Genomic DNA, 13,652 nt, shown 5'->3' with positions numbered 1-13,652 from the left:
CCTCACCATATATTTAAAAATTCTAAAAACGAAATTTTTTAATTTAGTACAATGTTTAATACTTTTAATAAAATATTTTAAAGCACTCACCACCCTTATCCCCTAATACCCAACATCCCACTACTAGAATTATTTACTAATTTAAAAAAACCATTCATAAATGTCACATTTACATGTAATTTTTATTATAAATTTCAATTTTTTTTCGAAATTTTTATCTTTAAATTTAATTTTCACTAAAATACATTACAATTAAATGTATATTTGTAAAAACAATCCCCACCATTATCCCCTATTAACCCAACAACCCACTCCTAAAATTACTTACACATTTTCTAGAAGATAAATTTAAATGTTATATTTACATTTAAAATTTATAATAAATTTCGAATGTTTCAAAACTTCAATTTTCAAATTTAAATCTCACTAAAATACATTACAATTATATTTATAATTTTTAAAACACTCCCCCCCCTTATCCCCTATTAACCCAACATGCCGCTCCTACAATTATTTACAAATTTTCGAGAAGATAAATTTAAATTTCATATTTACATTTAAAATTTATAATAAATTTTGATTTTGTTTCAAAATTTCAAATTTCAAATTTACATTTCACTAAAATACATTACAATTATATTTTTAATTTTTAAAACACTCCCCACCCTTATCCCCTATTAACCCAACATCCCACTCCTAAAATTACTTACACATTTTCTAGAAGATAAATTAAAATTTTATATTTACATTTACAATTTATAATAAATTTCGAATGTTTCAAAATTTACATTTTCAAATTTAAATTTCACTACAATACATTACAATTATATTTATATTTTTTAAAACACTCCCCACCCTTATCCCCTATTAACCCAACATCCCGCTCCTAAAATGTTTTACAAATTTTCAACATAAATTTAAATTTCATATTTACATTTAAAATTTATATTAAAATATAATTTTTAATTTAAATATCAATTTCAAATGAACATTTCACTAAAATACATTAAAATAAAATGTATATTTTTTAAAACACTCCCCACCCATATCCCCTATTAACCCAACATCCCGCTCCTACAAAAATACTAACATTTAAAAAAAAATTATATTTATTCCTATTATATAAACATTTATATCTATTAAAAATAACATAAATATAATACATAATTTAACGATATTTTAACATTTCGAAATTTACAACATCGATATTTCTTACTTCGACATTATTTACATCGATATTCCATACAATGACACAAGTCGATATTTTTGACTTCGATATAACAAACATCGACATTAGTTACCTACGATATTTAGAACTCGATATTTCTGGACCTCGACATTATATACTCGATATTTTGACTGTGTACCGTTTTAAAATTGCCGGCCCAAGGAGGCTAATCAGCAGGTCATTGTTAGAAATGGAGATCTCTGGTTGGCTAAGGCTTGCGCCAAAGCCAGGCGGAGACCACCACTCTAGTCAGGGAAAGGGAGTTACACACCAAAGATAAACCCTGTTCACCCCCTTGGTAGATTGGCACGAGCAGCTAGGCTTATCTGGATGGCGATGTGTAAAGCATTTGCACAACACTCACAGTAACAACACACTAGGCACACCACAAAAGGAACTCCACACAAGGTTATATAAAAATAGCCTTTGTATTATAATAAGAACACATCAGATAGTAATCACACAATATACACTGTGCCAACTGGCAGGGGCAATATTTACAAGGGATTATTTACACATGACAGGGCCACGTGGGCCACTGTCAGAATTAGCAATTGGTAAAGAAATAGTAAAAAGTAAGAATATATATGAACTTAGAACACGGACACTATACTCAGCGTCCACCTGTAATATAAATCATAACAGATACAGTATCACATAAGACGAGAACTCTATTCTGCGCCAACCTCATAAGCAAAAATAGGATAAACCACAATCTCCTAAACATAAGGAAATACACTTAGTAACATAACCTGCAGTAGGAAATAAATCAAACCTAGACCACAGTAGAGAATCAAAATAAAGCATAGGACAGTAGATAAAACCTAACAAGCATAAAAGCACATAACCTGTAGTAGGGAATAAATCAAACCTAGACCACAGTAGATAATTAAAACATAAGGTAAGACCTAATAATCACAAAAGCACATCTATGAGCATAAATCAAGGTGCATAAATCATTCTACACACATTACATTTCTTAGCACCTATATCAATGACATTAGGACATTGCGCCCTACAAACCTAATAGTCCCCTGGGCCAACTGGCCATGTCTAAGGGGCTCAAATGCCCTCTGTCCAAAAGTCAGGGCGTGCTGCCAACGCAGCGACAGTCACAGGGGCGCACTTGGCACAAACCTAAACATGGCAGCTGCCCACTACTTGCTGGGCAGCTGGGAAGTCTCAGGGAAGGCCTAAACGTAGCAGCTGGCACTAAGTGCTGCGCAGCTGTGCAGGCCAAGGTAGGGGTGAAGGAGTGCGTCTACTCCTAGGTTAAAGACATGTCCCCCTAAAAGAATGAAATACCTAAACGGTGCAGCTGCCAACTAATTGCTGGGCAGCTGGAAATCAGCAAAATACGGCATGGGCTCTCAGTAGCCCTGACAATAACTTGTGCCACACGATTGAGTCACACGGGGCACAGTAAATCAATAATGGGCCCCTGGGAGCCATCTAGGCTCTGCAAATAATAGGGGGTTTCGTTGGAGCCCTCAGGCTCTGAGAACAAATTTGGTCTGGGAGCTCTCTGGCTCCTGAAATAATGTGGCGCCCAATAAGGGGAAGAACTGGCCCCCTAAACACTGGCGCTGTGAAATGAAATATGCCCGAGGTACCCTTTTAACACTTATCGCCTTTAATCAATGATGGCCCTTAAACTCGGGGGAGCGACCAGCTGCCGTTTTAAATAAAGGTGCCCATGAGGCTCTCTTAAGAGAATATGTCCCCCAGCACTGGAGCTGACTGGCGCTCCAGTATCTGTGTGCCGGTATCGAGATTCGCGCGCAGGAGGCCCCCCAGCCCTTCTCACCACACCGGGCTGCCCGGGGCGGCTTCTCTCCTTGCGGCGTGGCGGCATCTCTATCCTCGTTGGTGACGCGGTGGGGGCAGACATCAGATAGTAATCACACAATATACACTGTGCCAACTGGCAGGGGCAATATTTACAAGGGATTATTTACACATGACAGGGCCACGGGGGCCACTGTCAGAAATAGCACTTGGTAAAGAAATAGTAAAAAGTAAGAATATATATATGAACTTAGAACACGGACACTTTACTCAGCGTCCACCTGTAATATAAATCCTAACTCATACAGTATCACATAAGGCGAGAACTCTATTCTGCGCCAACCTCATAAGCAAAAATAGGATAAACCACAATCTCGTAAACATAAGGAAATACACTTAGTAACATAACCTGCAGTAGGGAATAAATCAAACCTAGACCACAGTAGAGAATCAAAATAAAACATAGGACAGTAGGTAAAACCTAACAAGCATAAAAGCACATAACCTGTAGTAGCGAATAAATCAAACCTAGACCTCAGTAGATAATTAAAACATAAGGTAAGACATAATAATCACAAAAGCACATCTATGAGCATAAATCAAGGTGCATAAATCATTCTACACACATTACATTTCTTAGCACCTATATAAATGACATTAGGGCATTGCGCCCTACAAACCTAATAGTCCCCTGGGCCAACTGGCCATCTCTAAGGGGCTAAAATGCCCTCAGTACAAAAGTCAGGGCACGCTGAAAACGCAGCGACAGTCACAGGGGCGCACTTGGCGCAAACCTCAACGTGGCAGCTGCTCACTACTTGCTGGGCAGCTGGGAAGTCTCAGGGAAAGCCTAAACGTAGCAGCTGGCACTAAGTGCTGCGCAGCTGTGCAGGCCAAGGTAGGGGTGAAGGAGTATGTCTACTCCTTGGTTAAAGACATGTCCCCCTAAAAGAATGAAATACCTAAACGGTGCAGCTGCCCACTAATTTCTGGGCAACTGGGAATCAGCAAAATGTGGCATGGGCTCTCAGTAGCCCTGAAAATAACTTGTGCCACACGATGGAGCCACACGGGGCTCAGTAAATCAATAATGGGACCCTGGGAGCCATCTAGGCTCTGCAAATAATTGGGGCTTCGTTGGAGCCCTCAGGCTCTGAGAACAAATTGGGTCTGGGAGCACTCTGGCTCCTGCAATAATGTGGCGCCCAATAAGGGGAAGAACTGGCCCCCTAAACACTGGCGCTGGGAAATGAAATATGCCCGAGGTGCCCTTTTAACACTTATGGCCTTTAGTCAATGATTGCCCTTAAACTCGGGGGAGCGACCAGCTGCCGCTTTAAATAAAGGTGCCCACGAGGCGCTCTTAAGAAAATATGTCCCCAAGCACTGGAGCTGACTGGCGCTCCAGTATCTGTGTGCCGGTATCGAGATTCGCACGCACAAGGCCCCCAGCCGTTCTCACCTCACCGAGCTGCCCGGGCGGCTTCTCTCCTTGCGGCGTGGCGGCTTCTCTATCCTCGTTGGTGACACGGTGGGGGCAGGCACCGGCAATGTGCCTCGCACCCCCTCCGCAAGGAACAGGCTGTGGCGCTTTGCGGGACTCTCTCTTCTCCCGAGAGCCCCGTCTTCACAAGGCGCTCGGCCTCACTTCCTCCCAGCGCGGGGCTTCCTTCTATCACACGGGAGCCCCACATAGGAGACAGCACTCTGGCAACCTTCCGGCCAGATCACAGGCCCCGCCCACGTCCCGGGCGAAGGGTGCCTGACTTCCTGTGCGGCCATGTGGGCCGCGGCCGTGAAATGAGGGACACAATTAGGGGTAGGCTCCCTCGAGGTGAAAAGTAAATAGCGGGGTGGGCACCCGCAAAATAATTAAATACGTTCAAAGAGCGCAAATGAGGGGTAGGCTCCCTCGGAATTGGACAATAGAGCAGGGTGGGCTCCTGCTATTAAAAAAAATATGAAAACACAAGCATAAGGCAGGGTGGGCTCCTGCAATAAAAGTAAAGCGCTCCTTTAGGGGAAATAAAGCGCTCACTAGGATAGTATTCTTAAAGCAAAATACAGCGTTTCCATGCTGTCAAAGGTCCTGGAGAGTCCAAGGCAAAAGTCAAAAGGGTTCCAGTGCAAAGCAAAGTCCCCCCGGCATCCAGGGGCTGGGCAGAGCCCAGGAAGGCAAGCCTTCCCCTGAGCTCCAGCAGCAGCACACCCCTGGTAGTTTCAAGTCCGCAAACAAGAACATTTACTTGGGGTCACAGCCCCTCTTTTATACACAGAAATCCTTTGATGTAGCAGTGTAGGCAAGGCGAGAACCAGATGTAACTGGTTCTTGAGCACTTTGTTTTGCTCAGCCCCTCTCCCTATTCACAAGACAGGCCAGGGACATCAGACGCACCACAGGGGCTAGAGTCAGCATTGTGGAGGGAAAGCTCAGCCCTATTCAGTTCCCAGGTGCACTCCTTCCCTCACATCAACATGCAGATCTCTCCGTTCACCACCGGGGCAGACCCATCCTGACTCCTGGAGCCAGGCACACCAGCCAGCTCCAGCCAATCACAAGCCAGACAGCCAATTCACATTTACTGCACAGGCAGGCCAACTTCTAGATGTGGCACTTCCACACGTGACACAATAAATCCACATACATAATCGCGCAGCATTTAATCTCACGAGTTCGCACATACCAAACTCGACCCTGTACTCCCACACATCAGGAACTACCATGGACACACATATTCCCCATGCATTCCTATGGGAGGGCAGGCCATCTTAGCACACACACTCAGAGTGCGCACGCACTTTACACTGGCCCACAGTGCTAAAGTGCGCAGAGGCCTAAAATCACTACCATCATGCCAGGGGCTAAAGGCAAAAAGTTTAGGGGTGAACCTGCCAAAAAGGCCCAAGTCCAACACAACCTCCGTCCAGCCAAAACGCAGGGTAGACCAAGCATTCCCTTGATGGGATTCCCTGCTTAGGGCTAGAAAACACGGACGCGGGCCCTCAACAGCAGGGACACCTTCCAGTTTCACGCCACTCTGAACCAACGTGATTTCCTCTGAGAAAAAAAACTCAGGACCAACTATGCTACGCACTGGTACTCCCTAGTTGTCCATGGCTAGGACCAGGCCCTAAACAATCCAGATACCACTAGTCCTTGCCAATTCATAGAGTGGGGGGCAGTAACCCCTGGCACACAATAGCCAATCTCCACTCTTCTTCTCAGTGTAGGTCGAACCTACCACCTGAGGTCTAAAATCACCAGCTACACCGGGATCAGAGGCGAGGACTCTCTCCCTCGGCATCCCCTTCCAGAGCACTATACCCTCCCAACTGGAGTGGTACCCCTAGAAGGCAAGACCGGTCAGGACACTGATTACAGTTGCCCCTTTGTTTTAGACAATTGCCCAGAAAACCAGGACTTCACGAGGGTGACACCTAACTAATGTGTCTTGTGACAGTCTGCCTGGAGCAGAGCTCACTACCTCCTGTCCACCTGACAGGGCGTGAAGATGCTCCAGGACAGAAGTGGCATCACCATGGCCAACCCTTGGCGACGCAGCCCTTCTGGCTGGTCCTGGACCCACTGGATCCTCTACTGGGGACTCTTTACCCCTCTCACGCCTCAATCTGGATTTCTGTACCCTCCACTTAGGAGCGGCACGGCCAGACACCAGAACTGATGGAGGCCTGATTACAGGCACTCCCAGCTCACCTAACAAGGGAGCTCCTCTTTAAAGAACAGTCAAACAGGACAGACTAGGCTCCCTACCTGGTGTTCCCTCCAAGAACCATCCAGTACTGGAGACTGAGGTGTGGGCACTTTGGGACACAGCCCAATCTCACTCCTTCTCCTGCGAGACAGGATGCGAGTCCCTACAACCACCTCACTTACAAGGTCACCTAGCTGGGCTACTCTGAACCACTTCTACCCCTCTGGGTTGGAAGACACCTACACAATTCTTCTAGTATCACTCCAATGCGAGTTCCCTAATATCAAAGAACTTACACACTTTAACAGGGGATGGTGCGACTCCAGAAAACAATTACGGGGCTGGATCTCGCTGCGCGAACAGACTGAAGCGCCCTTTAACACCATTCACTGGCTAACCAATCACCCAAATGTCCAGTGCACCACAACTATTATCCACACTCTCCCCACAAGACTGGTGAGACAGCCACTTGACTGCCCCTGAATCACAACCTGTACTCCCCTTACTGAGCACCAGGTACCATACTCTGGGAACAGGGAATGGGACTACTGCACTGGACAATTATATTGCTGCCACCACTGGATCCCACCCTACTGGAGAATCCAGAAAACTTACAATGCACTTAGGGGATAATCTACCCACCCGAGCTAGTTACTCCATACCAATTAAGTTACCACTGTAGGCCAACCCAAGAACTAGCAGACAGTACAGTGGCAGTCACTCCTATAGCTCGCGCATACAGGCCAACCCCATAAATGACAGTCTACCCAAGGACAGTCTCTCCTTCAGCATCAGGCCAACCCAAATAACAGTCTACGCAAGGGCAGTCACTCCTCCAGATTCTCTAGTTTCCGTCCTTGGCAGGACACCTAACTCACAGTGCAATATAAAACTTATATGAACAATAATGATATTTAAAAACAAACTTAAAGACAATAATCCCCAAAAATGTGACTATCTAAAATGCAGAGTTTGTAGTGCAGCCAGTTGTCACTGCGGTATTGAGCAAACGCAAGTCCTATCCTCACCGCTGACAACCAATGTTAGAAATGGGGATCTCTGGTTGGCTAAGGCTTGCGCCAAAGCCAGGGAGAGACCACCACTCTAGTCAGGGAAAGGGAGTTACATGCCAAAGATAACCCCTGCTCACCCCCTTGGTAGCTTGGCACGAGCAGCTACGCTTATCTCGGTGGCAATGTGTAAAGCATTTGCACAACACTCACAGTAACAACACACTAGGCACACCACAAAAGGAACTCCACACAAGGTTATATACAAATAGCCTTTGTATTACAATAAAAACACATCAGATAGTAATCACACAATATACACTGTGCCAACTGGTACAGGCAATATTTAAAAGGGATTATTTACATATGACAGGGCCACATGGGCCACTGTCAGAATTAGCACTTGGTAAAGAAATAGTAAAAAGTAAGAATATATATATGAACTTAGAACACAGACACTATACTCAGCGTCCACCTGTAATATAAACCATAACAGGTACAGTATCACATAAGGCGAGAACTATTCTGCGCCAACCTCATAAGCAAAAATAGGATAAACCACAATCTCCTAAACATAAGGAAATACACTAGTAACATAACCTGCAGTAGAGAATAAATCAAACCTAGACCACAGTAGAGAATCAAAATAAAGCATAGGACAGTAAGTAAAACCTAACAAGCATAAAAGCACATAACCTGTAGTAGGGAATAAATCAAACCTAGCCCACAGTAGATAATTAAAACATAAGGTAAGACCTAATAATCACAAAAGCACCTCTATGAGCATAAATCAAGGTGCATAAATCATTCTACACACATTACATTTCTTAGCACCTATATAAATGACATTAGGGCCTTGCGCCCTACAAACCTAATAGTCCCCTGGGCCAACTGGCCATCTCTAAGGGGCTCAAATGCCCTCTGTCCAAAAGTCAGGGCGTGCTGCCAACGCAGCGACAGTCACAGGGGCGCACTTGGCGCAAACCTAAACGTGGCAGCTGCCCACTACTTGCTGGGCAGCTGGGAAGTCTCAGGGAAGGCCTAAACGTAGCAGCTGGCACTAAGTGCTGCGCAGCTGTGCAGGCCAAGGTAGGGGTGAAGGAGTATGTCTACTCCTTGGTTAAAGACATGTCCCCCTAAAAGAATGAAATACCTAAACGGTGCAGCTGCCCACTAATTTCTGGGCAACTGGGAATCAGCAAAATGTGGCATGGGCTCTCAGTAGCCCTGAAAATAACTTGTGCCACACGATGGAGCCACACGGGGCTCAGTAAATCAATAATGGGACCCTGGGAGCCATCTAGGCTCTGCAAATAATTGGGGCTTCGTTGGAGCCCTCAGGCTCTGAGAACAAATTGGGTCTGGGAGCTCTCTGGCTCCTGAAATAATGTGGCGCCCAATAAGGGGAAGAACTGGCCCCCTAAACACTGGCGCTTTGAAATGAAATATGCCCCGAGGTACCCTTTTAACACTTATGGCCTTTAGTAAATGATGGCCCTTAAACTTGGGGGAGCGACCAGCTGCCACTTTAAATAAAGGTGCCCACGAGGCTCTCTTAAGAAAATATGTCCCCCAGCACTGGAGCTGACTGGCGCTCCAGTATCTGTGTGCCAGTATCGAGATTCGCACGCAGGAGGCCCCCCAGCCCTTCTCACCACACCGGGCTGCCCGGGGCGGCTTCTCTCCTTGCGGCGTGGCGGCTTCTCTATCCTCGTTGGTGACGCCGTGGGGGCAGGCACCGGCAATGTGCCTCGCGCCCCCTCCGCAAGGAACAGGCTGTGGCGCTTTGTGGGGCTGTCTCTTCTCCCGAGAGCCCCGCCTTCACAAGGCGCTCAGCCTCACTTCCTCCCAGCGCGGGGCTTCCTTCTATCAGACGGGAGCCCCGCATAGGAGACAGCACTCTGGCGACCTTCCGGCCAGATCACAGGCCCCGCCCACGTCCCGGGCGAAGGGTGCCTGACTTCCTGTGCGGCCACACGGGCCGCGGCGGTGAAATGAGGGACACAATGAGGGGTAGGCTCCCTCGAGGTGAAAAGTAAATAGCGGGGTGGGCACCCGCAAAATAATTAAATACGTTCAAAGAGCGCAAATGAGGGATAGGTGTAGTATTCTAAGTTAGAACACTTCTTCAGAATGTTATGGTTTCTCTGACCTCTGACATTCTGTATGTGGGAGTTGGGCAGAGGGAGTTTGTGCTTCGTGTACTGTGGATGTATAAACTGTCTACTGTAAATAAACTTCTTGTTCTACATGAATCCAGACTACTAAATTACTTCATAATTGGCGATGATCTGGATTTTCGGAAGAAGAACCCTAACAGATAAATTTGATAGACAGCGTTCACTTATTTCTAAGGTATTTTATTGGATTTCGTGTTTTGATTGCACCTGCGGCAGTTTCATTATTTTGTGCTTTGATTGCATCAGCGGGTGATGATTTTACGAATATATTTATTTAATCTTGAGTTTATCTGAGTTTGCCATGTTCTCACGTCTGTGTGCATGGTTTTTGACAAATGTGCTATCTGCTTGAAACGTGGTACTAACAGTGTTAAAGTGCTGTGTGCCGCTTCGTTTTTCTTTTGATTTTTCTTTTCCGGCGCATTTGGAGGAGTTAACATCGGAACTGTAAAAGTTAAGCTTGAATTGAGTGCCTTCTCTGCAACGCATTTTTGTAAGCTGTTACCTGCCTTCCGGAGTGAGACTGGAATGCATTCTATCTTCGTGTCTCGCTGCTTATGACTTTTTGGGCTATTGAAGAGGCGATGTTGCGTCACGAGTAACGTAAGACGATCAGCGGCAATTTTTTTTTTTGTTTTGGGCTTTTTCTCATATTTCCATGACAACAGTACATCAAGCTTCGTCATGATGGAATTTTAATAGTTTTGCTTGTATTCGGTTATTTTCCTCGACGTGGGCATCAGGTGAGAGGATTTAGCCAGAAGCCGATGGAGGAGGACGCAGCCTAGCGAGGCTCCCGTCCCTCCGCCCGGCTATCCGTGAATTAATCCTGCCCAACACTCGGGATCCCCGCTCCACCTGGGTAGATCCCGAGTATCATGTCCACACCTGCTCCGCTGGGAAGATCAGGCCGGTAGAACTGCTGCGGAAGCTGCGGCGGGCTGAGAGAGGACCGAGCCGACGACGGCCAAGATGGCGGCTCCCGAGTGACCGAGCGCCTCCGGACCCTGGAGGCATCCTCGTAGGCGACCGCCAGCGTTGTGAGCGGCTGGCGGGCCCTGGCTGGAGGGACCGGCGCTTCCTGGGAGTCGGCCGACCCCTGCCTGAGGAACGGACTGGGACGAGTGGCGGCCCGCGGAGGAGCCCGGTGAGGCCCCGCCCCACCCGCCCGGCGCAGCCGTAAATCCAGGCCCCGGCTTTGGGGCCTGTGGAACCACCGACGTTACCCCTCCGGGCGGGTGAGGAGACCCCGTAGGGCCTGTGAAGGCGGGAGACAGAGGGACGTGCGGGACGCGCCGGCCTGGTGGCGGAGCCTGAGTGGGGGCGACGGAGCTCCGCCTCAGCGGGGAGCAGAACTTGAGGACCCGGCTCCGTGGCCTATCCTATAGGTCCTGGCGGCGCCGCCCCCATTGCGGGCTGTACACTTGGGCTGAGTCGCGGGGGCCTGGCATGGAGTGAGGACCCTGGCCGGAGCTCTGTCCCACCGCCGCCTGTTGTGGTGCCCCAGGGGACGGCGGCTCAGCAGCGACCTCGCCCTGCTATCCGACTGCGACCGTGCTCCCCTGCCTACTCCGGGGTGCGACAGAGATCTTGGACACCCTACAGGGAGGTCATTCTCCCCTTCACCGGACCCTGGCTGGGAGGCGCAACCCCCCCCCCGAGTGCTGCTCCGGACACTGGGGGTCAGCCAACGACTACCTCCTGCACTGGACCTAGGGTTTCCCCGGAGGTGGACGCCGAGACGCCGCTTTTGGTAGGGGCCTGCGACGCTCTTCTCTGCAGGGCCCCGGGGCCAGACTGACATACTGCCTGGACTACCGCGACCACCCCGGAAAGAGTGAACTGATCCTGGCTGCGCCCCGTTTCCTGCCTGCCGGGGCCCGGCCTTCTGTGGGGATCTTGATCGTGCCCTCTGCTGGGGCGCTGACGTCGCAGCTGGGGGCCCGAGGGGACCGCTTTCTCGGCCCGGGACGGGGGCGCGGGGGCCGACCCAAGACAGAGGAGCTTCCCCTTGCTGCCTACCCCCTGGGTCTCGGCTCGACGACGTGGTTGCGACATGGGCAAGCCTAGGGGCCCCAAGGGGGACGGGCCCCTACTACGGACACACCTGAGGACCCCGTGCAACCTGCGACGGACCTACAGCAAATGCAGGACAGGATCCTTGAGGCCATAGCCGCCACAAAAGACGCCCTGCACCACGATATAGCGCAAGTGTCGGAGGGGCTGGGACTCCTGCGAGCTGACCACGCGAAGCTGTCGGACAGGGTCAAGGAGGCGGAAACCACCCTGAAGGACCTAGTGCCGGCGCAGAAGTCGTTGGATGGGAAACTCGCGGACGCGCTCGACCGGATTCAAGCGCTTGAGAGGAGGGCTGAGGACGCTGAAAATCGCAATAGGCGGAACAACGTGCGCCTCGTGGGCCTTCCGGAAAAAACAGAAGGAACGGACATGGTGAGCTACCTACAGGAATGGCTGCGAACTGTGGTGGCCCCGGAGGGGCTATCCCCTTTCTTCACGCTTGAGAGGGCGCACCGGGTGCCGTCGAGACCCCCGAAGCCGGGACTCCCGCCGCGCCCAGTGGTCATAAAACTGCTCCACTACAAAGACAGGGACTTGCTGTTGCAGCGGGCGAGGGAGATGGGCCCATTCCAGGTCGACAACAGCAAGGTGACACTGTTCCCGGACTACACATTCGAAACCCAAAGGCAGCGCGCCTCTTTCCTTTCTCTGAAAAGGGAGCTCAGAGCGGAAGGTATACAGTACTCGCTGCTATTCCCGGCCAGAACTCCGAGTGGTGGTAGACGAGAACACCCTGTTCTTCCCGACGTCTTCGGAGGCTTGGGCCTGGTGGGACACCTACAAAGCTGGCACGGATGGGGCCCGGTTCCGGGCTGAGGAGGAGCGCCAGGGACAATCACTTCGACGTTCGAGGCGCCACAGGGGGCGCGGACGGGGCTTGAAGGGGCCGACGAACTTTCAAACGGCGGATGAACGGAAGGCGGCGCTACAAGCGGTGAAAGAAGTATCGGGAGCGGCGATGACCCACTCGGAGAAAGGAACGGGCTCGGAGGACCAGGGCACGGGCTCGGACACTGATCTATCTGAACTAGGAGGAGCCAGGGGACCGAAGATCACGCCACAGACATCGGGAGAAATCGTGGAGGGCTGAACTCCTTGACAAGGTACCGGGTGGGGCTGAGGGGGCTTGCTGAGATTTCTAATGCCCTTGGAGCAGAAGTTTATGTGACTGAAATGATGTGGGACTTACTGTATGTGAATGGGCGGGGGGTCAGGAAACAGCACTTGAAAGACCCGGAAGCTTGTTTGCGCACCCCGAGGCCCATAAGGCCAACGCAGTGTTGACTGCGTATTAGACACTACGTGAGCACGTTGCTCAACTGTTTGGATGGGAACGACTCCTTTGAGGTTGGATCCCATTCTGGGGGAGGGTGGGCCTGGAGAGGTTGGGGTGACTCTGGGGACGACTTGGGGATGGGCAGTTGGGGGCTACTCGGGGAGGGGTGGGGGCGGGGTCGAGTCAGCGATCAGGATGCTACACACCAATGATTCTCCTTTTCTCCACCGGGACAATGGCTAATGTGGGGTTGTTGAAATGTGTATCATGGAATGTGCGGGGATTACACACAATGGCGAAGAGACACAAGGTCCATTCATACCTGGTTCGTAGAGGGGTGCATATAGCGTTTTTACAGGAGACCCATCTCACCAAGAA

The sequence above is a fragment of the Lissotriton helveticus genome, chromosome 5_1 (genome assembly GCF_964261635.1).
Source record: "Lissotriton helveticus chromosome 5_1, aLisHel1.1, whole genome shotgun sequence".
Taxonomy (NCBI): Eukaryota; Metazoa; Chordata; class Amphibia; order Caudata; family Salamandridae; genus Lissotriton; species Lissotriton helveticus.
The sequence above is the reverse complement of the archived record's forward strand: the minus strand, read 5'-3'. Positions refer to the sequence as shown.